The sequence below is a fragment of the Acomys minous genome (assembly GCF_964271855.1).
Source record: "Acomys minous genome assembly, chromosome: 1".
Taxonomy (NCBI): Eukaryota; Metazoa; Chordata; class Mammalia; order Rodentia; family Muridae; genus Acomys; species Acomys minous.
Window position 1 is genome coordinate 106002881 of NC_140483.1, and position 23126 is coordinate 106026006.

General features: G+C 46.5%; 1 protein-coding gene across 6 annotated transcripts in view; it reads left to right on the forward strand.

Moving 5' to 3' along the window:
* Positions 1–301: 301 nt before the first annotated feature.
* NCOA2 (nuclear receptor coactivator 2) overlaps positions 302–23126 on the forward strand; it is a 237110-nt gene continuing 214285 nt past the window's right edge. For 2 of the 6 annotated variants that reach the window (XM_084772541.1, XM_084772542.1), the window contains exon 1: positions 1472–1608. The gene's annotated coding sequence lies outside the window, so the exon portion shown is untranslated. Of the gene's footprint in view, positions 850–1471; positions 1609–1825; positions 1949–3112; positions 3226–23126 lie in introns of those variants that run through there. The other 4 variants (XM_084772539.1, XM_084772535.1, XM_084772536.1 and 1 more) reach the window with 4 other exon arrangements.

Consider the following 23126-nt stretch of genomic DNA (forward strand, 5'->3'; position numbering starts at 1 on the left):
TACCCCATTGCAGACCTCCTTTTTACTACACTCACCAATGCTAACATTTGTTACAGCTTTCCAAATATTTTCTAGCTATAGCTAAGCAGACATATACTTTTCTTTTTCTTTGTCCTAATAATTTGGAGCTTGAAAACACGATTAAGGAGTACATTTTGCAGTTAATGGACCTGAGCTCAGTACTTCCCCACCTTATTTACTGTGTGACTCTACAAAAAATTACTTCTTTAGACTTTAGTGTTTTGTTAAGTATAAAAATAGCAATTACTTCGTAGGGTCTGAAAAGTAAAATTTGGAGTATGTGTGAATCACTTAACGCAGTGCCAAGTCCTTACTGTTTAGTAAACGCTATTATTGTCTATAGCAAGTGACCTTTCATAAGAGATAAAGTAAGGAAACGTGTTCCTGTCATATTTTGATAACTTCCGTTAAGCAAACAAATGTTGCTCATTTCTTTCAACTCATTATATCTAAATGGAAAAAGATTGTTTTTCCAGAGTTAAAACCAAACTACATTTAAAGGAGGATTCTCTGTCAACACTCCTCCATGTCTCCTCAATCCCAATACTCCATTGAGGGTTTGATAATGAATTCCCCAATTAAGAAAACAAAACTTTTTTTTTTTTTTGTCTCGAGGCGTACCAAGAACGCTTCACCCGGTCTTTCTAAACAAGGTGCAGCCTTTGCTTTGTCAAGCGTTCGAGGGGTGGCACTCCGGTAAGTTCGCCTCCCTGGTCACGCCCCTCCACCCCCTCCAGAGACATTAGGGACAGCAACTTGGGAGACGTATCCACGAAGGAACCGAGGGGACCTGGTGGCCTAGGGGGTGCCTCCCGGAACAGCAGCTGGGTACGAAGCTTGTCCTTAGGTGCGCGCGAGGGGTGCAGACTGCTGGCTGCTAGCAACCCAGCCCGGCCTGAGCGCGCGCAAGAGGCTCCTCTTGGGGCGACCCTAGCACTAGGTTCTCCGCAACCTTCTCGCAGCATCGTCCCCACCGTCTGCGACGCGGCGGTCCCTTAGCCTCCACTCCCTGGCTCGGGCCAGTCCCCTTCGCTGGCTTTCTTTTGGGCACTGCCCTTTGCCCTCGCATGGAGTCCTCTGTTGACTCTTCCTTCACTTCCAGTCACCCATAGGTCGCGGTCCCTAGACCATAGACACCCATCTTGTCCAACTCTCCGGGCTCTGAAGTCTCGACAGCCTGGGAGATGCTGAGGACCCTGCGGCTGGGGTAGCCCCGGTGCTCGCCGGCCCACGCTCGGGGGCGCGGGACGCAAGTTTCCGCCTCGTCCCCCTGCGCGGTGACAGCGCTCGCTCGGAGGCGGCGGCGGCCGGGAGGCGGAGGGCGGGCCAGCCCGGTGCCCGAGCCCCCTCCCCTGCTCGCGAGCTCGCGCGGTCTGTGTCTCTCTCCGCAAGTGCAGAGCCGCGGAGGAGGAGGAGGAGGAGGCGAAGGAGGAGGAGGAGGGAGCTGGGGGAGGATCTCCATTGAAATAAACAACCAGGCAGCAGTTATTAACACGGGAACATGGCGGCCGCAGCCTGGGCTCCCGCGGCGGCGGCGAAGGTCAGCGCCGACGGCAGCCGGCACCTGACGGCGTGACGGCCCCACCGGTAACTGCGCCTCCCCTGGGGGCCCGCGGGCGGCGGGCGGGGGGCGCCGCGTCCCCACCCGGGCCGCTGCCCTTGGTGCGCGCAGCCCGGCGGAGCCGCGCGCCGGCCGGGCGGGCTGTTGTTGTGTGCGGGCACCGCTGCCCGGGCGTGCGGAGCCCGCGACGCGCATCCTCGAGGCGCGGCCGAGCCGGGGACTCGGCGCCTGGGGGGGTGGGGAGGGCGGGAAGACGCTGAGTCCCTGGGAGAGAAAGGAGGCGCTCGGGCGCCGGGCGAGAGGGCTCCGGAGACCAGCCCCGGAGCGCGAGGCGGGCGGAGGCTGCAGCCCGCGGCGCCGGCCGAGGTGAGCACCAGGCCGGGAAGCGGCGGCTGTGCCGCGCGGGCCCCTGCAACCGGCCCCCTCGGGGCTGCGCGGCGGAGCCCCGGGCGGGTGTAGGGCGGGGGGAGGTGAAGCCGGGGCTGGCGGGCGCAGCCGTGGCCGGTGCTTTCTTCCCGGGAGGCGTGCGACTGCCGCACGGGTGGGAACCGAGGTAGGGGGAGGCCGGACCCGGGAAGTGCTGGGGGTGTGTGAAGGTGACGCGGCCGGCAGGGGCGGCGGCGGCGGGGGTTCGGGCGTCTGGGGGGCCGCGGGCCTGGTTGGCTTCGGGGCGGCAGCGTTCGGGCCGCGCAGGCCGGGCCGCGGTGGGGGCGGGGAGCCGGGGTCGGGTGGCGGCGGCGCCGCGCTGGGCTCGCCCCTGACTTAACTTTCTGGGTGCGGGCATGTGTGCCGGAGGCGCGCTGGGGCCGCGGCCGGGGGCGGGAGGCGGGCCGCGGGGCCGGGAGGTTCCGGGTTGGCTCGCCAGCGCCCCCTTTTCGGTCCATCCCCCCCCCCTCCTGCGGCCCCTGCAGGGACAGGCCCTCGGGGGCCCCCCGCGGGAAGCGGGAGGGGTCCCGGCGGCCGGCGCGCTCGGGTCACGCCCTGGACCGGGGACCCTCCTCTCCGGGTCCCGGGAGGCTCCCGCGGGGAGGCGGCCAGGGTCGGCGCCGCGGGCTAGAGTGCCCGCACCCCGCCCCTCGGGGGAGTCCTAGAGGCGCCGCGGCCGCGCTCGGGGGTGGCTCGGTCCCTGCTTCCATGGTCCCTCCCTTTCCCCTCCCCCAAGTGGCTTCCGGGGCCTGCGGACTGAGGGGCGGGAATCGGCGACCCGTGCCCCTTACTCGCGGGGAGCGGCGTTGGGCCTCACGCCTAGAGGGCCTGTCACTGGCAGGGGAAACTTTCCCAAACCCGAGCCGGAGCCGGAGCACCCTCCTCCACCACCTCGTCCTCTAATCCCACTCCCACTCCACCTCCTCCGATTCCTTCCCCTCCCACCGACCCGAATCTTGCCGTGCCTGACTGATGGGGCAGTGAGCCAATGGAAGGCGGGAACTGACCTGCTGGGTATCGGTGAGCCAATGGTGGGGGCCAGAGGCAGGAAGGGGGCGGGGTTTCTTCCGACCAGTCAAGGGCTGAGTTGCACGCGGGGCGGGGGAGTCATGGAGACGCCGAGAGCCATCCACTCTGGCGCGTCCCTTAGTCGCCCGCTCCTCGGCTTGTGGAATAGTGTCACTCACAGAATCTGTGACCTGGGGAGACCTGCAGAGGTGCGCGAAGATTGTGCTTTTCTCTGGTTGCGCGAGAGGCGTTGTTTTAGACGTGACAAAGTCTAAAGCCACTTCAGGATGTGGCAGTAACTGGGAGGCCCGGTTTTAAAATGGCATATGTTGGTAGCGATCGCGTTCTGGACCTCAGCACCAGGTGTGCGTGCTAGGGATCTTGGAAGGTCTGCGTTCGTTTCACTGGGCTTCTGTCCAGCACCGGCACGACGAAATTGAAAGGGCACTCTGAGAGAGAAGGCGTGGGGTGGCCTTATGTCAGGTGATTATTAGGAGTGCTAATGCATTCTTGTTTGGAATGGCTTCACTGGGTCCTTGTTTAATCAAACCACAAATTCCCAAAGCGCACTTGAAAGTTTTTGTGCTTGGTCTGGGTGTGATATTTTACAAAGTTGCGGTTCATGCTGTGCGTATTTTATTCTCTTGCTCTTGGGTAAACAAAATGAAGTTATGAACCAAAGCACTACTAAGACAGTAAGCGTGGATATTTAAAGCGCAAAACTAGCCAAAAAATATTTGTCCGAAGGAAAAAAAGGTCGGGGGTGGGGGTGGGCAAGTACAGCTTTCCAGATTACTCCTATGGAAAAGATTCTTTAAGAAAAATTGTTTCCTTAAACACGGATGAATTGCTCAGTGTGTGGCTTCTGTGATGTGTAAGAGGTCAAGAGCTATCTTTGATTGTTTTAACTTTAGGTCCAGTGAAGTGACTTTTCTGGACTCCTGAGTTTTAGAAAGGGGCGGGGGGGGGGGGCGGGCAGGTTCCCTGTGAGGTTCCTAGGTTGCTCAGCGGGAATTGCTGTCTGTTAAAAAGACAGCAGCTGCTGCAGTGCTGTGTGTGTGTGTGTGTGTGTGTGTGTGTGTTGCATACTCTCCTATTCTTTGTTGGTGCGGTTAGCAACATTCCTTTTCCTAACTGGAATCTGTAGTATCTTTGGGAGTTCAAAGAATAAATAGTGTCAAACTAAGAATCCATTCATTTTCGGAATCTGTCACCCATGAATTTAATTTGGGAACTTAAAAAAAATTTTTTTGTGTGTGCTTGAAACTCATGCTTCCATACTGGGTTCTCCAGGTTTTATTACTATTGGGTTTATTAAGAAAGAATTTGCGAGAGGCCGTAGTGTAAGGAAACAGTAGTCTGTAATATGTCACTTTTAAATTTATAGTGTAGGTTCCCAATCCAGTATAATTTTGAACGTTCATGTAGAAGTAAATTGCATTTTTTTCTGTAGCTTTTGAAGTGTTACTTTGGTGATAAATGAGTCAAGTGGAAGATAAAACAAGCATTTATTTCGACTGACAGAAGTAGGGAGTATTGTAAATTAATGATCAGAATCCAGCAGAATCCAGACACTCCCACCATTAGTTAATTTGCTTACTGAGGGCCACTCTGATACAGGCCCTTTTCTCTTTCCTGAATTCTTAAAAAGCAACCTATTATTTCACTTCGCTGTCTATAAGGATCCTTGGAAATGTTCTTAGGTTAGCAAGCCCTCGAATGCCTGCCTAGGGGAACCTCTGAAGCATATGGAGACATCCAGAAAAAGCTGAGCATTGTCGGCGGTGACTCCATTGTGTGCTCTCGTGCTCGAGCCGAGCCTCCTTCCTCCTGGGAATTTCCCTCTTAAAAGAGGATTTCTTTGACTTCTAGATGTCAGGGTACCGAGCGAGGCCCAGGCTTCAATGCAGCTCAGCAATCCTCTATGTAAATTTAATGCTTTTGGGGTACTTAGTAATTAAAAAAATTTTTTTAACCCTTCATTGATTAAATATGATTTAGATGACTTTCAGTGCGAGAGACATTTTACTGGGAATATAAACGGCAGAGGGGTTGCATAAAGAATTGATGAATCCGAGTCCTGCTACCCATCCCCATAGTTGTATCTTATTAAAGTTTTGAGTCTCTGGAATCTAGGATCTCTGATCAGGTTTCTATTTTACATATTCAAGTCAAGGATTCAGTGCCTTAGGTGTTTCAGATACATGGCAGGCTGCTCTGTGACCCACGCTTTGACACCTTGGATATCTAAGGAAAAAAAAATGGTTTTTTGTCATATTGGATACAAAAGCTATTATTCTTTGAAGCAGTCGTTACATTATTGGAAAGAAAAAGAATGAATGAAGAGTGGTGCTTTAAAGTATTTTTAAATAAAAGATTAATTTCCTGATATGCACAGGAAATTGATCATTATTGTGTCAGGGTTGAAATTATATTTAAGAACGTAACTGTTTAGTTGTTACGATACAACCAATGTTTAAGACATTATTAGCTTTTTAAAAATTTACAATTTTCTGTTTCTAGCTTTGTTTGGTGTTACATGGTTATAGGCTTTGATGATTTAAAAGAAATATTTTTATTTTTTGTGTTTGAGTGTTTTGCCTACATGTGTGTCTGTGTACCACATGGGTTCCTTGTACTTACTCAGACCAGAAGAGGGTGTTGAATCTCTTGGAAGTGGAGGAAGATGGGTAAGAGCATGTGAGTACTGGGCGCTATCTGGACCTCTGGAAGGGCAGCCAGTGCTCTTGCCTGCTGAGCCATCTCTCCATACCTGCTATGTTGGTTTTTAGGTGAATAGGATAGAAGAAAGTAAGAAACTACTGCCTTGACATGTTGGATCATGAACTAAGCAAATCAGGGCCTAGTGAAATGATACCTATTTGCATAGCAATAACAGCGCCTTTTACCTCTGTTTCTTCTAATGGAAAAGAGGTTCTTAGTGTTAGGCACCCCCCCTCCCCCATCGTACCACTCTCAAAAGCCTTCTGGGAAACTTGTAAAGTGCATGTCACAAACCCTTAATTCAGACGCATGAGGAATACGTGCCCTTATGGGTTAAGTGCCACGTATGCGACATCTGTGGCTGTTTAGAAGTCTATGTAGAGCCAGGCGTGCCTTTATTTAATCCCAGCACTCAGGAGACAGAGGCAGGCAGATCTCCTAAGTGTGAGGCCAGCCTGTTCTACAAAGTGAGTCTAGGACAGCCAAGGCTACACAGAGAAACCCTAAAAGGGTTTATTTATTATGTATACAGTGTTTGAAAGCCAGAAGAAGGCATTAGATCACATTATAGATGGTTGTGAGCCACCATGTGGCTGCTGGGAATTGAACTCAGGACCTTTGGAAGAGCAGACAGTGCTCTTAACCTCTGAGCCATCTCTCCAGCCCTGAGAAACCCTATCTTTAAAAACCAAAACAACAACAACAACAACAACAAAGTCTATGTCATTTTCCCAGCTAATAGTAAAACGGAGGTGTTGGCATCTTACAGGTAAATGAAGTAAGACTGGTCAGCTGGTCTGCAAGTAGAGCACGAAACTTGGCTTCTAGTGCAAAGTTTCTCCGTGTTTACCAATTAATGTTGATCATTCACAACATTTCTGCCTTCGGTGGCTATGGCAATACGATAAGATTTATTTTAGGATAGTGTTCATTTGGTTCCCTGGTTGGAAATTTCTAGCAAACGTAAATGAGCTTTGGAAGTGTCGCAGTACTTACTTCATTTAGCTGGTTTGGAGATTTGGACACAGTGTCAGTCGGTGATCAGGAGGAGGCTGCAAATAGGTAGATGTTAACCACTAGTAGTTAAATGTACTACAAGCCTTCATCAGTTGACAGATAGATGGAAATTGAAATTCGCTGTTAATTCTGGTGGGATTTATGCCTCAAACCAGCCAGTTCTACAGTGTTCTGGTCCCTGTGCAGCAGAATCCTTATTTGGGACTTTGGAGGTCTTTTCTCTGCATTCTTTTTTCTTTAGCAATTATTTCATTCACTTATTCCATCGTTATTGATAGAGACTTGACTGCCAAGACCTTGACAGTGTAGTTGGTAGTGAAACCTGCGAGTTACAGAGCCAGGGACTCAAGAGGGTCCACAGACTGGGTGATGGTCTCCCTCCTCCCTTTCTTTCCCTTACACCATGGTGGTAGAGAAGGAAATATTTGCCCTAATTTCAACTTTATTTAGTAATCAGATCTTTCCTTCTATCTGTGTGTATGTAATTTCAGGTATGTAACATCCAGAATTCTACTTGGATTTGGGATTGTGTTATGTTTTTCCTGATAATGGGGTTATTTTTAGAATAAGAAAGTTGTGGGAGCTGGGCGGGGCGGTGGTGGCGCACGCCTTTAATTTCAGCGCTTGGGAGGCAGAGGCAGGCAGATCGCTGTGAGTTCAGTGCCAGCCTGGTCTACAAAGTGAGTCCAGGACAGCCGAGGCTACACAGAGAAACCCTGTCTCGGAAAGAAAAAAAAAAAAAAAAGAAAAGAAAAGAAAAAAGAAAAAGAAAGTTGGGGGGCTTAGGAGATGCCTCAGACAGAAGCATGTCTACACTGCAGGCTCAAGGACTTGGGTTTGAATTTCTAGGACCCATGTAGAAACCTGGCAAGGTTCATCTGCAATCTTAGTGCTGTCGAGCAGAGGCCTGGAGCTCACTAGCCAACAAGCCTACTCAGCTGTGGGCTTTGGGTGCAGAGAGAGACCTTGCTTTTTGTTTCTGTTTGGTGAGATGGAGAACAAAGTGGAAGACACCCAACTTGGAGTGCTGGCCTTTACATGCACATACGTGCATGTGCACACACGATACATACTTTCAGCCACCACCCCCAGGTTGTTTGAATGTTCCCTTGATAGATGAGCTAATAATTAAGTAGGTTTCTTTTTTATAAAATCCTGATACATGAACTAATTCAGTTTCACTTGGTTTCAATCTAAGTTGCTACCTCTGTGAGCACCGTGTGGTATGGCACATGGTCAGAGTGGTCCCCTGCAGCTGGTAGGATGTGACAGGGTGGGCTGGCAGGTGGCTCCTCCACCTCTGTGCCCCTCCCCTCCCCTGGGCCTCTCTCTCTCTGGCTTGAGCTGTGTGCCCCTCATGTGTGAAGGTGCTCTGCTCTGTTTGTGGGTCTTTTAAATGCAGCTCATTTCTGTCCAGCGCCGCAGTGTCTGTGGATGGAGTGTAACAGGGCGGTGCCGCCCCCTCCTAGGCTTTTCCATGAGTGTACCATCCTTTTGATTCTGGCCACAAACACCTAAGTAGAAGTTGTTATCCTCCGGTTCCAGGAGGTTGGAGTCGGAGGGGGAGCCTGGCGCTGGCTTTCCGTCAAGGGTCTAGTATGTAGCACATGTCCTTAGGATTCTCAGCGGTTCAGCTGAAGTTCTGCGAATGCTGGCAGCCTTGGACTGAGGGGTTAACTCCTATAAGCCATATGCAGTCCATATCTCAACCATTCTTGAACTTTCAAGGTTCCCCTTGTTTTTTTTTTTAAATGGCAGGAAGTAGGAGAAGCAATGAAGCAAAGTGATGGCACTTACTAAATGCTTGCTCGGGTCAGGTGCCTTCTTCTCCCTGGGACAATGTGAAGCAGCCGTTCACAGTTGTAGCATGCGTCTCTTGCTGCTCAGGAAGGAAGTGGCCGCACAGCTGTCAGATAACTTCCAGGGTCACACAGTTGGGCTGCTGAAGTGCCTGGGAAGCCAGGCAGCTCTTGCTTCTGGCCCGCTTGGCTGGGGCTCCTATTGGCTGTTAGGCTGTCACCCAGGGCTTCGTTAGGACAACATCAACTCATTTACTCTCTGAAAGCTTTTTCTTGTTGTCTGTTGCTCTCTCTGTGGAAAACTTGATTGTGAGGGGATATGTAGAAAACCTAGGGAACACTTTGAGGGATATAGGTTTGGAAAAGGCGAGGAGATGACCTAGATAATTGGTTCCTTAGTTCTTCAAAATAGATTTACTGTTGCCTGTTTAGCTGTGGGGCACAGATTGTGTGATGGCTTTTGGTGAGTGGTGTTCGTTCCATGTAGCACGGATGACTCTGCTGAGATACCATAGACCCAAAAGGAGGCTGATAATGTATTCAGTCATCTGACTTGGGCTGTGCTATTTGTGGAATTCTTCTGTCTGCTCAATTGTTTGCAGGGAGCAGGCATGCTTTCAGGAAACTTGCTCCTGTGCTTTGCCAGGATCTGCACGCACTGCTTGTAATGTTCCAGCTGCCAGGGCCAGGGTCTGTTGTTAGAGATGAAAATGCAGTGCACGGGATTTTCTGTTGGTCGCCTATGTCTCCAAAGGCCTCACATAGAGAGCGAGTTCCAGAACTTGCTGCTGCTAACTGCCCTCTGCCCATTCTAGGCTGGCCAAGGGTGGGCCCTTCCAGCAGCCCCATTTTGTTTATAGAATCTGCTAATGGGTCCTCATGAGGAAATGTGCCCTGCTTCTGGTGTGACATTTGCTTTTGTAAGAACATTTAATATCTATCTTAAAATTTTAAATTCCATTGTTAGTATGCTTAAAGATTAAAAACTTTGAGTTACTTTGAAAATGTAAGTTAGAATATTGAATGGTGCCAGGTGTGGTGGCACAGGGCCTTTAATCCCAGCAATAGGGATGTAAAGGGAGGAAAGCAAACCTCATTTCAAGGCCAGCCAGTCCATGTAGTGAGTTCTTGGACAGCCAGGGCGGTGTAGAGAGACCCTGTCTCAAAAAACCAAACAAACAACAATGTATGTATGTATGTATGTATATTTGTATGTCTGTATCCATGTGTGTATGTATGCATGTATGTGCATTGAACTGTGGCATGAGGACATTGCTTAGTGCTGGACTGCTTGCTTAACATGCTCAAGATCCTAGATTCAAGCTCAGGATCCCCACCCACCCACGCTCATGCGATTGTAGATTTTTAAGCATCCTTCATTATTATTTCAGTCATTCTAGGCCGTCTTTAGGATTGGTCCAAATGGAGAATTTAGATAAGTTATGTGAGTAATATTTGTTTTGTTTTTGAGATAGGATTTCTCTGTGTAACAGCTCTGGCTGTCCTGGACTCACTTTGTAGACCAGGCTGGCCTTGAACTCACAGCGATGAGAAATACTTTTTAAAAGTTATTTTTATTTTATGTGTATTTACCTGCATGTTTGTCCACGTACCATTTGCATGTCTGGTGTTCACAGAAGCCACAAGAGGGCATTGGATGCCATAGGATTGGAGCTATAGATGGTTATTAGCGATGTGGGTGCTGGGAACCAAACCCAGGGAATTCTGAGAGAACGACCAGTGCTCTTAACCACTGAGTCCCTTCCCCCCTTTTTTAAGCCTGAGGGACAAATTTTTAGTGATGCTTTTTAAATGTATTAAGATGTGTATATGGTGTCTTTCTCTATTTTTATATTTAATTCATATATTTTTGTGGTGCTATGCATAATGCCCAGGGCCTCCAGAGTGCTAAGCAGTATACCCATATTATATATAGATAATTAGAATGATTTACAACTGTCACAGTCATTTATCAGTAGTTACTTCTGGGTAGTTATTGTTGGGCTGTGAGGAGGAAATTCTTCTACATGTATTTGTTAGGTTCCTAAGTAAGGAGTGTAGAAACCACTAAGAATGTCTGTAGACTTAGCACAGCGGTATGCTCCACACAGGGGACTTGGCTGCTCCTGAGGTGACTCTTCTCCCGTCTATGCCTTCTGTGCTCGAGGGGCTGTGTGCACAGCACGAAGCCGGAGCCATAAACAGCAGCCCAGCTTCTCACTGTTTCCACCAGGCTTGGCTCTGTGCATCTTTTCCCTCTCTTTCTTTTTTCTCCCATCTCTTCCTCCACTCCCAAATAGAATTGGAGATGTGGAGGTGGAAGATGGGCCGAGGGGAGAGCAGAGTGCAGGTGAGGAGGCAGGTGACCGTGGTAGAGAGTGGTCCTTTCCGGTCAGTAGGTCTAAACAGTTTGCAGCACTTAGTGAGAGAGCCAGCTCTGTTAAGAATGCGATGGGCAAGATCCTTTAGCCTGGCCACCACTGTTATTAATTGATTGGCTAGAAATTAGCTGGCTGTTGGCCAGTGTTGTGCCAGCAGTAGGGGCACTGAGTGTGCAGGTTAGTTGGAGTGTTAAATTTCATGCTATTATGTACTTCATTGCTTTAAGAATATTACTACAAACTTCACAGTGTCAGGTGATCCAAGTGGTTCACATGTTATAATGAAAATATTGAAGTGATTTTTTTTTTGTTTGCTTGTTTGTTTTTGCTTTAAAGCAATTTCTCTCTGTATCCGTGGCTGACCTGGATTCACTTTGTAGACCAAAGTGGCCTCGAACTCACAGAGATCCGCCCGCCTCTGCCTCCCGAGTGCTGGGATCACAGGGTGCGGGCCTGAAATGATTTAAGATAGGTCAAAACTGTAACCAAATGTTTAAACCCTTAAGAGTGCTTGCTTCTAATTTTTTTCTCTCTTTGCTTTTTTTGTCACATGTGATGGTGCACACCTTTAATCTGTGCACTTGGAAGGCAGAGCCAGCGGGATTTCTGTGAGTTCCAGGCCAGCATACATGGTGTGCTTCCAGGCTAGCCAGGGCTGCAAAGTGAGACCCTAACTGAAATAAATACGTACATAAATGGAAAAGAATACAAAGGAACGAAAAGAATGCTTGTCTGCAAGGGCTGAGGATGTAGCGAGGCTGGAACAGTGCTTGCCTCTAGCACTCACAAGGTCCTGTTTTGAGCCCCCAGCAACCAGGAAACCAAGTGCTCTGCCCCATGCCTGTAATCCTAGCACTTGGGAGCTGGAGTCAGGTCAGACATTCAAGGTCATCCTGAGCTCCCCAGTGAGTTTAAGGTTAGTCAGGGATATGTGACTGTCTCCTCCACCCCTTTCTTTCCCAGAGGAAAAGAATACATTTTCTATAATTCCATTTTGAACCTTGTTTTGTTCAGTGTATGTTCTTGCTGCTGTCTTAAGTTGTGCTAATGCCTTGATTCTTTAAGGCTTTTCCATTCAAGGGTGATGGAAAAAGTCCTTGGTGTTAGTTTTTGTTGTCACTGCCATCGTTCTTTGAAAGTAAAGAGGTGGAGTAGCCCGGTGGTGGTGGTGGTGCGTGCGTGCCTTTAATCCCAGCACTTGGGAGGCAGAGGCAGGCAGAGGTCTGTGAGTTCGAGGCGAGCCTGGTCTACAAAGCGAGTGCAGGACAGCCAAAGCTACACAGAGAGACCCTATCTCAAAGAAAAAAAAGAAGAGAAAGCCATGAGTGAGTGGAAGTCACAGTTTCTCTCTGTAGCCTTGGCTGTCCTGGACTCACTTTGTAGACCAGGCTGGCCTCGAACTCACAGAGATCCCACTGGCTCTGCCTCCTGAGTGCTGGGATTAAAGACATGTGCTACCAGGCCCGGCTATCAAGACACATATGAATATATATTCATTAAAAGACCATGAACTAAAATTCTTTGATTCATCTGGTAAGATAAGTTTGTTTATTGTGTCCTGTAAATATCCCTGAAGTGTGTCTGTCGAACAGATTCAAGAACTTATATTTGTTTTCTCATTGGTTCAGAATACATGTGTGCACATGCACATAAACACACTGTACATATACATACACACTATATACATATGCACACACTATATCTATATATGCTATACATATATACTGAGCGTATTTGTGTGTTTATTTTTTACCCCAGCTAGTGTGTAGAACAGCTGAACAGTATAAAGACTTTTTTCTCGACTGACACTCAAATCCCCTTCTGTGCTGTAAGCCATTAATAGATTGATCTTCCCACGGCATTCCTTTCCCAATAATGTAATTTCCCCCTCATTATAGGATGGTATCGCCAAACACTTACTTCCTATTTCTGCTGTGTGCATGAACTTGTGTCCCTCAGAGTGTGTCCCCTGTGAGCCTTGGGTGATGCATCCTTGTGCTTTCTTCGTTTGCCTAGAGAAAGTAGATGAGTTGTTTTAAAATTTAGAAAGCATGTCTTTGTCGTAAAAATTATTTTAGGAATCTTACTACTAATTTGAAAACTGAAATAATGAACCAGAATAAAAGGAAGAGTCCAAAAACACTCTAAAGTCATTCCTAAGTTGTTTAATGAATCAATTATAGAGTAAAATTGTCCTAGAGAAACAAATCCAGTGTGTTCGCCTCAAAAACAATAAACACATTTTTGCTTTGTCACTTTGATAAATTCAGACTTTTTTAAAATGCCAGGATTTATTGTTTTTTCCTCTGCATAGTTTTGGCACTTTAGAGAAAACAGGGATTAATAATCTCAGTTTATAGTGGAGAGGAGCAAAGGTGAAGAAGCCGTGGTGGGCTCGGTGGTTCTAGAAAGGTAAGAAACCAGACAGAAGGCAAGACGGCAGGCCAGGCTGACCACTGGAGTAATTCCACTGAAGAAGCAGTCATGAGAACGGAAGTGTCACTTGATGAAGGGCTGATATCTGAAAAGAGAGTGAAATTCTACAACTCTCCAGAGAGCCTAGACTTTAGAGTCTATAAACGTTAATGTATACTGTGATAGCACTCATGGAAATGTTCTGATCCTCCAAATCTTACCTAGAAAAGAATATTTTTAGTTATGTGTGTGTGCCCACTCCCTGCAGCTGGAGTTAAGGTGGTTGTGAGGCATCTGGCGTGGGTGCCGAGACCCTAACTCTGGCTCTCTGGAAAAGTAGTATGCGCTCTATTCCCTGGAGCCGCCTCTTCATCCCCTACCACTAATTTTAGTTTTTGTTTTGTTTGTTTTTGTTTTGAGACAGGGTCGTATGTCACCCTGGCTAGCATGGAACTCCCTATGTAGTCCAGGCTGGCCTCCTAATCACAGAAATCCTCCTGTGTCTGCTTCCCTAGTACTGGGATTAGAGGCATGAACCACGGATCCTGGCTTTCATTTTAACCATAATTCCTCACCCCGTGGACTCATTTTGTTTTCAGAGTTAAGTCAGAAGGCTGTCTGTTTGTCATCTGTTAATACTCAGTCAACAACCACTGGTGTATGTTAAATCCAACAGTCAGGGCTCCTCTGACGAGGCTGTGGCACTCTTGTTCTTAGCTTCATAGAGTGTCTCAAGAACAACTTACTGTAATGCTTTCATGTTTTGGAGTTTGGCGTGTTTGGAGGGTCCTAAGGAAATTCTCATTCTGTCTATGTGCCGCTCTCTTCTTCTCCCTCTCCTTCCCTCCCTCTTTCCCTCTCTCTATCTCCTCTCCTGTGTCTTTTCATTGTCAAAACTTACAGACTTGTAGAAAGATTTAAGGGTAATGCAGTGAGTACCTGTGTGCGTTTTCATACATAAATATGTACACATACATCATATGTACATTTCTTCTCTGGTGTGTGTGTGTGTGTGTGTGTGTGTGTGTGTGTGTGTGTGTAGGATAAATTGTTCCACATTAAATGGCAGATAGGATTCTTCATCTGTAAAGAACATTGTCTTGAATACACAGTCTTGTGTCACCACAGAAGCACGCATGGTGCTGTAGTAAACCTTCAGAATTTGTGCCTGATCTCTTACTGTCAGAGTTGTCACCAAACACCTCTCTGAGCTTTGCTTTTCAAAGCAGAAGCTAATCCAGTCCAGAGTGTAACCAGGTCCACTCACCGCATCTTCTCCAGCTTTCACTCCTTTGAATGTCCCTAAGAGTCCAGGTCAGTTGTTGCAAGTGTTTGTGCTTAACCTGCCACTTTGGGGCGTCTTCTGTGGCATGTGCGTTCCCCAGAAGAGTTGGCAAGTTGTTAGGTGAGTGAGTGAGGTCCATCGTGGCCCGAGAAGCACTACCTTGGAGCCCTCACTGCTGCATGGGGTGGCTCCTTGGGACTTGCTGACTCTTGCTGCAGTCTGTTAGGTTGGGCCTACACCAACCCTGCAGATCACAAGGAAAAACAAACAGGTCACAGCTGACTTGGAGGGCATTTACCATCCATGAATATGAGGTATATTTTTACATCAAGGAAGAATTAGATTTTTGTTTTAGGCACAGACCAGAGGAAGGTGAGACCTGAGGCATTACTTTTATAGCCACCTGGACAAATAGGAAGCCTTTGTTTGAATTCCTCATGTTTGTTGCTCTTTGTTGGAGAATGGTAACATTTTGAGCATTTCTGTTTTTCTTTATAGTCTTCATTTGTTCTCTCTGCTGACTTTTCCAACCCCAAAATTCTTCCTAGTGTCTTTAGTGTTTCCTTAGCCATGTCTTTTCTCTTTGCTACTTTGGAACTGTCTGGAACGGATGGTGGAACCCTCTCTTTCCTAACAACCCATTGTGGGTGTGGGGGCTCAGTCTCACCTTGACAAAAGGGATGCATTGCAACAGCCAGCCTGTCTGCTTACCCCACCTAGCCAATCTGCTGTAGAGATAGTAATTAGTAGATATCATTGTTTACTTGTAGGCAGTGTGTTCAATGCTTAGGCAGCAACACAACTCTATATGAATAAATGCTTATAGAACAGAAGTCACAGCTTTTTAAAATCAACTATATTTTATGTATCAATAACCACAAATTACATTTGCTTGTTAACACAATTTTGCCTGGTTTTATATGCAAGTAATGGATTATTCTCATTTCTGATGACACAAGAAGCAGTAATTCTGTTTTTTAATGTAAATCTACAAACCCCAGTGTAAGAATTGTGAGTCAGAAAGACACTAGCACCCAAGAAATGGAGAGGTAGCCCAAGACATCAAGAACCATATAGTAAATCTTAGTTTGAATATAAGGTTAGAAATAAAAATACCAAGACTCTGTCTTTTGAATTAAGCTCTGCATCATTTTCTGGTTTTTGTTTGTTTGTTGGTTTGTTTGTTTTTCTTTTGAGACGGGGTTTTTTTCTGTGTAGTCTTGGCTGTCCTGGACTTACTTTGTAGACGAGGCTGGCCTTGAACCCCCAGGGGTCCACCTGCCTCTGCCTCCCTGAGTGCTGGGGTTAAAGGTGTGTGCCACGGTGCCCAGCTGCCCTGCACCATTTTCTCGGGACACTCCTGTCCCAGACAAGAAACGCTGCCTAAAAATGAAGGGAGTATTAATTTATTATATTAATAGTTAATATTTCAATTGAGAAAGAGCACATTTAAGAGACCAGAAACATCAAGAAAGGAGAGAAAAAAGCAAGCCTGGTGACCAGGCTTTTCAGTATAAAAATCAGGGAGATATATTTTTATTTATTTATTTTTTGGGTTTTTCGAGACAGGGTTTCTCTGTGTAACCTTGGCTGTTCTGGACTCATTGTAGACCAGGCTGGCCTTGAACTCACAGCGATCCGCCTGCCTCTGCCTCCCAAGTGCTGGGATTAAAGGTGTGCCCCACCAAGCCTGGAAAGGGCAATATTTTTTAAGGTAAATATAAGTCTCAACAAGTAACAAAGATATTTACTTTTAAATGTATTTTGTACAACTTTACAGAGTGTCTTATTGGTCTATTACATGATAATCTTGTTCTCTTTTTGTTTGTTTGTTTGTTTTCAAGACAGGGTTTCTCTGTGTAGCCTCGGTTGTCCTGGACTCACTTTGTAGACCAGGCTGGCCTCGAACTCACAGTGATCCACCTGCCTCTGCCTCCCAAGTGTTGGGATTAAAGGAGTGCGCCACCACGCCCAGCTTTGTTCTCTTTTTGTGTTGTGATATATATGCATATATTTAAGATATTAATACCCCCTCCCAATACTAGGGATTACACCTGGTGCCTTGGACAAGCTAGGGAAGCAGTGTCCTGATGACACCCCCAGCCAGAGTGTGATCCCTTGTGAAATGAATTTTGTATATATGCCTTTGAGATAACAATTATCCTTTTCTAATTTTGTGCATCTTATCTGCCATGGATCTGGATGCCAGATAACAAGGTTTGTGTTGTTTATTCAGCAAAAGTGTAATGAGTGCCTTTATATGCTGGGCCTAGAAATACAGAGTAGGAAGGAAAGACATGGCCCTGTCATGGAAGCTTCTATAGCTTAGGAAAGGAAAATATTTAATTACTGTGCAGATGCATTAGAACAGAGGCTAGCATGGCTTAAGTGGCCTTGTGAACAAAGGAAGTACATACAGCTTGTTAGGGGAAAAGGGGCAGGAGGGACACCTTAGTTTTGAATTGAGCTGCAGACACCAACTTCCATGAAAATGTCACAGATAGCCTTGGGATATGGAGAGAGTGGCATTTGTGTAAGATGTAGATGGAAACGTGAGAATCTGAGGCGTTGCCATACTGGAGCCTGGCTGTGTTCAGTTGCTGTGGCTCCAGATCTTGGGAGTAAGAATTTGAAAGGCAAGGTAAACATGGCTTCTGGGTTCCAGGACAGCTGGAGCGTTAGAGGCAGGCCTGGTGCAGGCAGGTCTGTGACAAGATCTAATCTGGGGCTATAGGCCAGAATCCCCACAGCCTTGGCTGCCGGAGTTAAAAACCAGACATCTTAAGGAAGCGTCTTTCACTTTGTGTAGCCTCACGTTGTGTAGAGTCACTTTCTGCGTGTGCATGAGCTTCCTGGGGAAGAGGCTCAGAGGAGGGAGCCGAGATGAACCCATAAGCTGTGGAAGCTGTGGCCATCTCTGGGAGCCATATTTATCACAGGCTGACGAAGTGTAGAAAATGGAAGCATTGCTGTTGTTGAGATTCAAGCGATTCAGGACAAGATGTAAGCAGGCATTCTTTAGCTCACAAGAGCCAGAGCCCTCACATCTCATCCGCGGGCTCTAATGAGACATTTAAAAGAACTTTTGATAAATGGTTGTTGACTCTTCTTTTTTTTTTTTTTCTCCTGGAGGGAATTTATTTTAAATAATTCATAATAATGACTAAGTCTGCATTACACTCACTAATCACTTAATAGTGGTTAAGAACAGTCTACTGCTGGCTTGATTTGTTTTTGGGGGCAGAGTGTTTTAGTGTGTCTGAGTCCCATTGTTTTTATCTTTTGAGATGAGGTTTTACTATGCTTTGGATAGCCTGGTACTTACCATGTAGCCCAGGCTGGCCTCCAACTCCTGCACATGGTCCTGCCTTAGTGTTTTGATTTGTGGGATTATTTGCATGTACAACTCCGCCCTGCTACCAACTTCCTTTTTTTTCTCGTTGAGTAGGGATAATAGTTGTTAAGACCAATTTTATTAGTAATGTTTTTGTTTTTGCTTTTTGAGACAGGGTTTCTCTGTGTAGCCCTGACTGTCCGGGAACTCTCTTTGTAGACCAGGCTGGCCTCAAACTTACAGCAATCCATCTGTCTCTGCCTCCTGAATGCTGTGATCAAAGGCGTGCACCACCATTGCCTGGCTAAGAATTTTTTTTATTAATGATTTTTAGTGAATTAGAAATCTGACTTTAAGATGAATCTTCTGTTCCAGCTTCCTGGAAAGAAAACATAACTGAAACGATATCATGAAAAGATAACTGAAACATTTGTCTTTTTAGCTTATCTTTTTGTTTTTGTTTGTTTTCTTTTTCTGCCCCCCCCTCCCCAAAGACAGAGTCTCTCTGTGTAGCCTTGGTTGTCCTGGACTCGCTTTGTAGACCAAGCTGACCTTGAACTCACAGCGACCTGTCTGCCTCTGTCTCCCAAGTGCTGGGATTAAAGGCATGCACCACCACATCTGGCACTAGCTTATCTTTTAAATTCTGGAATTAACCTTAAGGATTTATTTATTTTCCTGCATGTATGTCTGTGAGAATGTTGGATCCCCTGGAACAGGAGTTATATAGACAGTTGTGAGCTGTCATGTGGGTGCTGGGAACTGAACCCAGTGCTCTTAACCATTGAACCTTCTCTCCAACCATGAAATTAACTTTAAAAAGTCAAGACAATGCACTCAGGGAGGAATAGGCAGGCAGATCTTTGTGTGAGTTCGAGGCCAGCCTGGTTTACAAAGTAAATCCAGGACAGCCAAGGCCACACAGAGAAACCCTGTCTCAAAAAACCAAAAACCAACCAACCAACCAAAATCAAGACAGATGTGCTTTTTTTCCCTTCCAATTTAGGAATATATCGTGTATAACTCTTCCCACATTGTTGGTTTGAGACAAGGTCTTGCTTTGTGGCAAACCCAGGCTGTCTTGGAACTCATGACCGTGTTTCAGCCTCCTGAGTGCTCTTGATCGACTGGCTAGCCAGAACTCTGCCCAGAGCAGTAAGCAGCCCTGCAAGCCACTTAGGTGTTGAGTAATAATTAACCGGGTGCCTCTGGAAGCCCAGAGTGGTCCTGCCTTTTATTGAGAGATGCTGCAAGCATGAGTGACAGTTCCAAGAATTAGCAGCTTTTAAAGTGCATTAAGTTTTCCACTTTGCCTATCAAATTCCAAGGTCCTGTTTGTAGAGACTTAGAAAAAATACAGGTCTATCTAGAATTTTTATCTCTTTGTTTTTGCTTTTCCAGGCAGGCTTTCTTCTCTCTGTAGCCTTGGCTGTCCTAGAACTCACCCTGTAGACCAAGATAGCCTCAATTGCAGAGATCCACCTGCCTCTGCCTCCTGAGTGCTGGAATGAAAGGTGTGTGCCACCACCATCCAGTTAGAAATAGACTTTAAAAGGACTCTTCAAGCCGCGCAGTGGTGGCACACACCTTTAATCCTAGCACTTAGGAGGCAGAGGCAGGCGGATTGCTGTTGAGTTCGAGGCCAGCCTGGTCTACAAAGTGAGTCCAGGAATAGTCAAGGCTACACAGAGAAACCCTGTCTCGAAAAACAAAACAAAACAAAACAAAAAGGACTCTTCAAGTGGCTCTTGAAAGATGTGGTGATCTGTGATCTGTGATGAACCCTTGGGCTAAGTGCCACCAGGCATCAAGTGCTGTAGGCAGAGCCCTGGCCTGGGGTGCCTGGAAGGTTAGGGGGCAATAGTCACTGTGGACATGGCAGGGGAGACTGGACAATGCACTCACTCTTCCTGCACAAGCCTATAATCCCAGCTCCTTGGGAGGGGGCCTGGGGCAAGAAGGCTGCCAACTTAGTGAGACCCCGTCTCAAATAATAAACAAAGAATGTATAGCTCAGCGGTGCAGTTAGTGTATGACTAGTAAGGTCCCAGGTTCAGTCCTCAGCGCTGTGGGGAGAAATGCAGTAAAGGAAGACATACAAAACCCATGGTGTGCACGCGTAGCTGATGGCATCTCATGTACCTCCACTTCCAACTTGTCTTTGGAAAAGGCATTTAAACTTCAAGGATCAGACAGGATCGTGCCGTGTGGTTGTTCTTTTCGATATTCTTAGGAGATGATGTCACTAACATGCAGAGTGTAAAACGTTGCTCATAGAGAATCGCAAAAGTTGTGGGTGTCCTTTCAGAAGACATCAATACCAAGTTCCAGCAACATTTGGAGTTCTGGAATGCAGTGGTTTGCTTGCTTTTCAAGTCTGTGCAAACAGTTTGGTTAATGCCGTGCTGCTGTCTAGTGCCACATTTGTATATAGGTGACCTCGTGTCTTGATTTCTTAAAATGTGTCTTGTTGTTACCACTTTTAATGGCTCTGATGATCAGTATTGACACATGTTGATGTTCTGTTAGTCTTAGCTAGGTCTTCAGGATTTTAGCTTGAAGTAATTGTTTTATGTTTTCAATGAGGACATTCCAGAGTTAGTCAGCACATAAGAACTGCCTGTGTGTTGAGGTGTCTATGGCCCAGCTTTTTACTTAGGCTTCCTTCCCTCTTTGCCAGCTACTGTACTGTCCAGGAGCGCACAGCACCACCTGCACTCTCCAGTCTATGAGAAGCTATTTCGAATGCTCTTTATCAACTATTTAGAGTAAATACGCTCCCGTTTTGTTAGCTTAGAGGATGCTTGTGGTTGTCTGTTAAGCACGCAGTAGGCTCCATGTGGTGATTCTCAACAGGCAGATGAGTTGATGTATCAGCTGGCTGTGGAGTGCCTGCCCCTTTGTGTCCATGTGTTTGCATGCAGTCGCTGGTGCAGCCCAGAGTCCTGCTTGTGCAGACGACTGAGACACAGTGATTTAAATCATTAAAATGTCTGTCTTTAAAAGAAAAAAAAAAGTAGTTATTTAAACTTCTTGGAGGTGGTAGAACATTTAAATTATATTGAAAATATCTGAAGAATAAAGTACATAGAATTCACATTTCCTTAACCTGGGAGGTTGTCTGCTTGCTTGACATATCTAAGTGTTGGTCTTAGACACAGACACTGTTATTCTCCACAGAGAGATTATACTTAGATCTGTCAAAGAAATATCTAATGGGAACTCAGTGTTAAAATCATTTGGCTGGTTTGATTGTAATTTAAAATAAAACCCCTTTTCTTTTGGGAAAATTAATGCAAAAGACTAGATGTTACTTTTGACTGGTTCAATCTGTGGCTTATTCTTCAATACTTTTCTCAGGGAAAAAAAATTGCAGCTTTTGCTAGAAATGGTGGAACTGTTTCACCAAAATCAGGTGTCTGCTTTTCTTGGGGTTGGAAGGTAGTCTCATAGGTAAATGAGCCTTCAGAGCCAGAGGGATTGCCTAGTCCCTGGCCCCTGTCCGTAGTGGGCGTCATCAGACAGCTTAGTTAAAGCCGACCATTAGCAACTCTTGGGGTGGACATCAGTAACTTGACTCTGAAATTTACAATAGCTAGCAGTTGCAAATAGAAATCTATGTTGCACTGGTGACAGGATGGCTGCAGACAGGTGCATTAGCTATGTTTACCTGGTGGATGGAATGTGCTTATTTACTGGGAAGTGATGGGGGAGCTTGTATAGCAACTTCCTTGGTGGGGACTCTCCGTATCTGCAGGCAAAGGTGAGATATTTAGATATAGTTTCGTTTAGAAGCTGAGGTTAGTGAGGTGCTAGAAGAGCATTTATGAATACCACCGAAAGATGCTTCTCAGGTGATTTTGGCATGTACCTTGTAAAGCATACACTCTTTAGGCAATTTTGCATTCTCAATAGCTATACTTGCGTATGATCACTAGCTCAGGAGCACTGCCATGTGTCAGACTGATGGCCATGCCTCCCGTCAGCTGCAGTTATGACAGTGTGTGCCACTATCTGAGGTGAGGAATTACTGCTGAGATGCAGCACAGTCTTGGATGGCGGACATCATCTCTGGCCTGCCTGCTTGCCTGCTGCCCTGGTGCACGGTGTCTACATGGCGGACATCATCTCTGGCCTGCCTGCTTGCCTGCTGCCCCTGGTGTACGGTGTCTGCAGGAACTAGGCTGTGCTTTGGAGTTTGACTGGTTTAGCTTTTTAGGTAGGTGCCACATGTAAAAGTCACTGTCTTTTTCTGTTTTTCATTTCCCTTAATTTTTCCTATTTGTTTTGAAATCTTGAACTAGGAATGTGTATTAGTAAGTGAGACAAGCCTTTCAGTTGGAGCTCAGGAGACTGTAGAGGCCATCTGTGTAGTTGGTGATGTGCTTTTAGCAGCAAAGAGAAAATTATTAACAGAGGACTCTGGCTAGCAGTCTGCATGTCCTGTACAGGTTATTAACTCCAAAGCACGCAATAACAGTTAATGGAAAGGAATTACTGTGTTATCAGTGTAGCATCCATACACTGCCTTGGATAGATTAAAACAAAGCAAAACTAGCTGCGTGGTGGTGACACATGACTTTAATCCCAGCACTTGGGAGAGACAGGCTGATCGCTGTGAGTTCGAGGCCAGCCTGGTGTGCAAAGCCAGTCCAGGACAGCCAAGGCTACGCAGAGAAACCCTATCACAAAAAACAAAACAAAACAAAAACCATGCCGGGTGTCATGGTGCACTCATGAGGCAGAGGCAGGCGAATCTCTGAGAGTTCGAGGCCAGCCTGGTCTACAGAGTGAGTAGACTACATAGAGAAACCCTGCCTTAGGGAAAAAAAAGTTCCTCAGAGACAGAAGTGGGTGATGTCATTGCCTGGGTAACATCTAGAGAGCCTCTTAGGAAACTTGCCTAATGATGACTTTTTCCCTCTCTGATTGCCACTCATGTCAGAGCACACTGTTGACCTTACAGTAGCTTTGTCGACTTTGTTGTTTGTTTTGTATGCAGTTGGATGTCTTAAGTTGGCCATGGGCAGAGTCTTAGCTGTTAAAGGCTCTTGCATGATAATACTCACATGGTCCTGTGAAGGAAAAAAGATGGCGGGTTTTTAACCTACAAGAAGCCATGTGCTGGGCGTGGTAGCTCATACCTTTATTCCAA